At 34.7% G+C, this 7961-nt stretch overlaps 1 long non-coding RNA gene across 4 annotated transcripts; it reads right to left on the reverse strand.

The window, feature by feature from the left end:
• Positions 1–2482: 2482 nt before the first annotated feature.
• Positions 2483–5403, reverse strand: LOC131530487 (uncharacterized). 4 transcript variants are annotated; one of them, XR_009268404.1, is made up of 11 exons: positions 5281–5403; positions 4948–5038; positions 4633–4788; positions 4448–4493; positions 4257–4274; positions 4097–4175; positions 3908–4004; positions 3778–3823; positions 3574–3672; positions 3410–3489; positions 2483–3195 (listed from the first exon to the last, which is right to left on the reverse strand). It is a non-coding gene; the product is annotated as an uncharacterized LOC131530487 (long non-coding RNA). The 4 variants fall into 4 exon arrangements; XR_009268401.1 differs by lacking the exon at positions 5281–5403 and having other exon boundaries at positions 4948–5246; XR_009268403.1 differs by lacking the exon at positions 5281–5403 and having other exon boundaries at positions 3410–3500; positions 4948–5246.
• Between the last annotated feature and the right edge of the window lie 2558 nt (positions 5404–7961).

The raw sequence follows: 7961 nt of genomic DNA on the forward strand, positions 1-7961 counted from the left end.
ACAGCTACATTGAACTCATTTTAATACTTGTTTAAAAGTTGCAAAGAGATTTTGAAGGCTATGATATGGTTCATTTTAGGCAAACATTGAAAAGAAAACAAATCTTTAGTCTTTTCAGAAAACTGGAACATACTCTCTCAGTATGGCCATTGTTGCACCAAAGAACCGTCTTTTTGAATTTTGCCATCAACTGATCAGTGTTCATAAAATGCTCAGAAGTAAATGAGCTTCACAACATGTGTCTAGGCTTAGGTATTGTTTAAACTTGATCCATTCTGATTATGCTTCTGCTTATTGATTTCAATTGTTATTGATTCCCAGTTTAGATTCCAAAGTTGTAAAAAAGTGAAAACATTTTGACCTGTGTGATCATTTAACCTACTTATTGATAATTTGTTTGCAAAAAAATATATTTATGTGGAATGTTTTGACAATAAAATAATGTTCAGATTTATATACTTCTTTGACCAGTTTTTAGCAGCAATTTACCAGTAGGCCTGATTAGTAAGGTTTTTTGTATATGGTAATAGCAGCAATTTTTGACGGATATATTAGCCTACCATTTTTATTGCCATAGTTTAACTACAAATATTAAACTATAGTTACTATATTGAAACTATATTAAACTTGTGGTTACTGTAGTTTTACTACAAATAGCATAATTATGGTTACAATAGTGAGAGAATAGTAAATTTGTGGATACTGTGATTTCACTGCAAATACCGTAGTTAAACTAGTTACTATAGTAAAAATATTGTTCATTTTCAAAAGAGCTTTAATGAGTTAACACATACACATGCGAGTTCACACAGAATAAAAACCATACATTTTCTTTGTCAAGTAGATCAAGGTGTAGGTAATTTTTATGTACCGTATGCCGATCATTTATCTTCTATAATCTTTAATCGTAACGCTCGGCCTACGTAAGGCATCACATACAGTTGTCTCTTTAAAATCAATGTGGTGAACACACAGATGATCACACCACACTATTATTATCTTTTATTACCTTATTTGCCTTTTTAGACCACTTTTAGCTGCGCAGTAGCGCAGACGTTAGTAGGTGCTGAGGTTGCCAGATTTGCGTAACAAATCGGCCAAATATCCATTCAAAGCGAGGCGGAAAACTGCAGGCTTAGAAATACTGTAAGAAAAAAAGGATTCAGTGAATCTGAAAATGCACACACTCTAAAAAATGCTACATAAAACGACTTTCTAACTGGGAATCTTGATATAAAGTAAGAGTAATCTATACTCTTATATAGAGTAAAAAGTATGACATTTGTCTTTCAAATGTAGTGAAGTTGAAGTAGCAAGTTTCCAGAAAAAATAATACTCAAGTAAAGTACAGATACTCAAAAAGTGTACTTAAGTGCAGTACTCAAGTAAATGTACTTTGTTACTGTCCACCTCTGCTAACCGGTTACCATTTGTTCTAATGTGGCTCTTCAGCTATCAGATTAACTGTAAGCTACATTAGTATTAATTTAGCTTAGCATGCTAATCTAAAATGCTAAATCACGCTTTTGTGAGCTCATTCTCACAATGACACCTCTCTTCAGTAAGCTGGTGAACAAGTATGAGTGACTAGCTCAATGTGTCACACAACGGATCCAGCATGTTAAATGTTGTGGGTTTGCCACTCAGTGTGACGCATGCCCAGACCACAAAAGGTAATGTGGCAACAAATGACGTAGAAGTTGCTTCTGTTGCAGGCATTATGCCTTTCCAAGAATTATGCCTTTCCAAGAATGATCTCATCTCAGTCTATTAAAAATATGACAGTGCAGTTAAGTACAAATAAGTACTTTGATTTGATTCTCAGTTCAACTTCTGAACTTCAGCATCTGTGTGCACACTCCTCTCCCCAGTGGCACAACAGGATTGGTAACAGGTGTGTGACCAGGAGGTTGTGGGTTCAAATCCTGTGTGGTGCAGCTTTATAAAATTGTGTGTAATGTTGTGATGTTTTGATTCATTTGTTATCCAGACCAGCACTGTACAAATCTGTATTGCTCCTGGATTAGAAATAAATGCTTTTATCCATGCTGTGTTCATTTTCATTTGAACTTCTGTTCATTCTGGGTTCCTTCCCACGTATAATTCTGCAACTACACTTCATGTGGCACAGTGTGATAAGAACTGTGCTGTCACAGGTTTGATTCTTGTGTGGGGTGACATTACAGTAAAACGTGTAAAGTGTCTTCATCTGTGCAGCAATACAGCAAATGCTTTATGATTTTTGTTGTTAAATTGATCGTTTTAAACAAACATACCAATGTGTATTCAGTTGGTCAGCTACTGCCATTGTACACTTTAGCAAACCATTTAATTTTTGTCTGTTACATGTATCAGAGTAACACTGAGTATAACTTTCAATTTCACACAAGAAACTCAAGTGGGATCACCATTTAAGTCATACACAATGTTTTAATTCTGTTGTGTACACTAAATATAAATATTTTAACCATTTCCCCCCAATTCTAGGTTTAATGGTACGACAATCAATAAACTGAAAGCAAAGATAAAAATGTACATTTAGATTTTGAATAATAGTATGTTAAATGAATTACTTTTAAATGATTTTTGTCCATTATCATGTATCATCTATGACACAGTGTGATAAGTATTGTGCTCTCACAGATGAGGTCTATTTTTTTTTTTTAAGAATCCAAATTGTGTGGGTAACAAAACTAACATACTACATAGAATTTCTAATGTAGGTCAATTCAACAAACTGGACATTGACAGTAAATGGAAGTGCATGGCAGCAAGGACAAAAGTACATTTAATTCATTTACTAAATTCCTTACAATGACTTTAATCAGTTTACATTGAAAATATTGTGCCTTAATACCCCAGTAAGCAAGCCAGAAGGTGGCAGTGGCAAGGAAAAATTCCCTAAATTAGTGAAGAGGAGAGCAGTATGGACAGAGTGGTATAGGGAGAAACCTTGAGAGGATCAGACTCAGCAGGGGCAGGCCATCCTCCTTTGGCTGGCACATATCTAAATTTACTGTACATAGGCAAAAATTTAATACAAGCCATCCATCCAATATTTTATATATAATTGTTTTACTTTTGTGATTATGTATTCATTTGTGACATAAATTTGACTATTGACTGCCTGCATCAGTTTAAAAAGTTTTGTTGGGACAATTTCTGAATTGATAGTTGACAATGGTTTTGTCTTCACTGTAAGAAAGAGAAGCAGAAAGTCAATGAATTAAAGTCATCAAATTAGTATCAACTTCTGATTAATTAGCATATAGGATATTTTATTCTGCCTTTTTTTACAAGTTGTGAGCTTGAATACAGTTGAGAAGGGCAAGCATGAAGTGTCAACTGCTTGATGAAATTCAAAAATTAACTAAACAGTTTGTAACAAATGAATATACTATTAGCTTACTGTTTTGTCAGCATTTGACATTTGCACAGTAGTTTGTGGAGCTCTGATTATGACTGGAGTTACAGAGTTGTTGCACAAATCTGAAATTGTACTGTTCATGGGTTAATTAATCCTTGAAGGGAAGCATATCAAGTCTGAAAAGTTAAGCTAACTATTAAATTTACCTTTATATCAGATGTGTGCTTCTTTATAGGAGTTCATGGAGCAAAGAATGCCAATATGGGAATATGGAGGACATTATGACTTCAGGGCATTTCAGAAATCTGAAAAAAAAAAAAAAAAAATCATTGAACATGAACTGCTTGATAAAATTGAAGGATTAAACAAAAACATTTTGCAACTAATGTAGAAACTGTCTCTACACTCACTTTTTGAGAGTAGTGGACAGTAGATATTGAGTTTTGATGCACAAACCTGAAAATGTATTGTTAGTAGGTGAAACAGTGCTTGAAAAATGAGTCACTTACAGTTTTGCAGACATTACACAATTCAATTTACCTTTTTATTGGTTGTGTGCTTCTTTATAAAAATGCTTTGTGGAGCAGAGAATCATATAATGGATGAGGAAGTCACAAGTGTAGCATATTGCAGAAATCTGAAAATACATTCATGGAACATTAACTGCTTGATAAAAGTGAAGGAATAAACAAAAACATTTTGTGATTAATGCAGACACTCTTAGCTTACCTTTTTGTCAGTAGATGATATTTCTATAGGAGTTTGTGGATCTTAGAATAACACCAGTGGATACCAAATTGTGTCAAGTCTGAAAGTGTATAGTTAATACATTAATTAATGCTTTAAGAAGAGTGTTGAAGTTTTGCAGAAATTATGAAATAAGCGTTACCTTTTTATCGGTTGTGTGCTTCTTTTTAAAAACAGTTCATGGAGCGGAGAATCATAATAGATAAGGAGGAAGTTACAAGTGTAGAGTATTGCAGAAATATGAAAATAGATTCATGGAACATTAGTTGCAAAATGTTTTTATTTTGTAAAAGTTGTAAAAGCAATTAATGTAGACACTGTCTCCACACTCACCTTTTGAGAGCAAGGGGCAGTAGATATTGAGTTTTGATGCATAAACCTGAAAATATATTGTTAGTAGGTGAAAGTGTTTGTGGTTACTTGCATGTAGATAATTAATTTAACAATGCCTTTAACACAGTTTACTATACTTCAAACAGAAAATCTTTATGTAACCAGGCACATCCGAGTCAACTTACCTTTGTGTATTTTAGTAAATCTTGACTATTATGTTGTTATATTAACTTATTTGTGATATTAGGAGACAACTGGATGGATGGATGCAGGCAGTCTTTTTGGATGTTTCCTACGATGTTGGGAAGCATCCAGTATTGTTTGGATGGCTAAGGATATGACTGAAATTAGATTAATAACAAAATACTTTAGTAATGTAATGTACTGTACTTGATGTCAATTAAAAACTAGAAAAATCTCTTAAAAGTAAGGAAAATTAAACAGAATTTAAAAATAATCTAAGCATATAAAGCTGAATACAAATTAAATACTACAATTACCTTGGCTGGATAAAACTTATTAGCTCAAGAAAGAAAAGCAATTATGGGAGATGTAGAATTGTGAACGACGATGACTGGTTTGAATTTGAGGCTGGAATGACAGGACTCTGTGAATCTTGGAATCTCAGGATAGTGTTCACATGGTATGGACACAAAAACAGAACAGACAATACAGTGATGCAATTCTCATTTCAGTGTGTTGCAAAAATAAAACAGATTGCCTTCAGATAGACCTTCATTGATAACATGCAACATCTGTACAGATTCAACTGATGATTTAACTGATGGATTATTATAAGAGTTATTTAGATATAGATAGTCTTAAGAACATACCGTCTCAAGTTATATACTTGTTCTCCAGTTGTATGCCCATTGGAATCTCAGAATGAACATTGCACAGTAAGGGTACCGAAAAGAAAAGAGAATGCAGTTATAAACATTTCAGTACGTCACAATCATTCCCTGCCTGCCTGTATCAGTACTGCCTAATGGTAACTGTAATAGGTTTGCACGATTTCGACTGAAACGTTTTCTGCATCTTTAACACAGACATGGTCTATCAGCGTTCCTATTTCAGTTGTAGGATGTTGCACATGATGACGGTATCCATGTAATTCCATTAAGGTTCCAACTGTAGATGATGTCCAGATGTCCTCATTGAAGTCTCCCATAATTAGTTTCTTGCCTGAATGTTTCCCGAGCTCATCAATAACATGCAACATATTTTGTCGAAACATGTCAAGTGGATATGAATTAGGCCTGCACAGCAAAGCTATATTCAAACTTATATGTGGAACTGCAAAGTATAGACATTCCAAGTTGCAAGGTTCTGGATTTATGGCGTTAAAATGAATGCCTTCACAACAGAATACTCCGACTCCACCACCTCTTTGTCATTTTAAATCAGTGAAAAGTGGAGTGCTCTGGTCATAACACTCAGCTCTCGGATTGTTCTTAAAAACAAATCCTGGTATCTGCACATCATCTTCAACTTTTAGCCAAGTTTCAGTTAAACAGATACAATCTGCATTCATTAGCTGTCCGTGAACTTGAATATCTTGAACATGAGTTCGAAGACTCTGTACATTATGTAAACCTATCAGGTGTCTTTATGACACTGTGATTTTCTAAAGTAAGTCGGACCATGTTTTTCATAGCAGAGTAAATTTTCTAATTACAATATACGGCAGACTCTTTGAAGTTATTAATTATTAGTCCATCGAGGGTTCTCACACGACTCAGTGCAACATACGCTTGTCCCGGACAAAATACCTTGTCAAGCAGGGAATGTGAATTAACGGATTCTGGAAAAATTTAAAATCAAGGTGATGTCAAGAATGTAAATTCATGTGAACCTAAAGAAAAGGTACGAAAATTAGGTGAGGATGAGATGAATGAGGTTGATGATGAGGATGGTGTTTTATCTGATTTTTCAGATATATCCCAGGTAGGTTGTGATCAGGTTTACTCTTTGGATGAGACATTTGGAAAGGTTGCTGATGTCAAGAATTTTTTTCCAGATGTAAAGAGATTTGAATCCTCAGTTCTATAGGAGGGTAAGAGAAGAGAATCTGAGTAAACGAAAAAGGTTTCGATTAAAGAAGATTCTTACAAAACTTAGAAAGGGGAAAACCCCAGTTAAACGTAAATCAAACTAATCTTGTGAAATGAGATGCAAGAGTGTCTTTGCAATGCTTTCTTCTTTTCCTGTCTCTTTCTTTTCTCTTCTTATATCTTCTCATGGATATTTTAAGAGTAGGGTCTTTGAATATTAATGGAGGGAGAGATAGGAATAAAAGAGCAATAATTACAGAATATGCTTACCTCAAATATATTAATGTAATTGTAACCCCAGTAACGATACTTGCTATGTTAAAGCTGGGGCCTTATTTCCTGGCTACAATTAACTTTACAATTCAAATAAAATATTTATCTTCCTTTCAGCAGCAATAACGACAATAGAATCCAACACTCTTCGTATGGTTCTTTTTTGTATATTTATATAAGAAATTTTGTGAAGCAATGAAAAAAAAAAATAAACGGGTGTGAACAAACTTTTAAAATGTCAACTCAAATCCTGTTAAAGAAGTGACAATATGAAACAAACCAAACGTCTATTTCCACACGTGTTAATCACAAGTTAGCAAATTAAAGTGGAAAATGTACAAATTTACAATTCCATAGCAAAATCTTAAATTTTTGGATTAAACCAAATTAAATACTCACTCCCGTCAGTATCAAAACTCACTTAAAGGGGCCCACATTCACGCTCTCACTCACACACCCACCCTACGTTGCAGGCCTGATGTTTTCCCGAACGCAACGGGTCTTGCCATATGATGGAACGCCGTGGCTTTGGCTCGCGCGAGTGGCTACCGGGTCTTTTTTCCCCAGCAACAGAGGAACTCAGGGCTTTTCCGGTCACCCGGAGTGCTATCTGATTCACCTTCTCTGGGTTGAATGTCGATCCGGCTCATGCTAGTTAACACATGAGCACATGGGATGAACGTGCAGAGGGTAATCGGTGCTAAATATCACTAATACTTGTTGGCAAAATATCAATCACTGATGACGGATTCACTTTATACAGGATTATCGGGTAGAATATCCTTTGTTATTTGGACCAACGTAATATGCAATCTTCCTCCTCTCGTCTTTCCACTCTCCTCTTCCCCTTCTACGCCACCCCCAACCCCTTGACATGTTTTGACATGCCCTGACATTTGTGCTTTTTTCAGTTGCTTATAAACATTTTAATGGCTAAATTCTAAAAACACTGTTTTCAGCACAAACTACAATAATATGTGAGTAGCATGTACGTACGTGATTGTGTTTTTGAGAAAACGACGTTTATGCATGGTTAGAAAAAAACTAACATTTTACAGTAACTGAAATAAGGCCATAAAACACATACAGAACATTTGTTCTCAAGACTTTTGAGAACTGGATCTTGTAGCCTAGAATATTTGCATCAAAATGATCTGAAAATAATCTAACTCACTCATTCAGAGAAA

Source organism: Onychostoma macrolepis, chromosome 22 (assembly GCF_012432095.1).
Source record: "Onychostoma macrolepis isolate SWU-2019 chromosome 22, ASM1243209v1, whole genome shotgun sequence".
NCBI classification, from domain to species: Eukaryota; Metazoa; Chordata; class Actinopteri; order Cypriniformes; family Cyprinidae; genus Onychostoma; species Onychostoma macrolepis.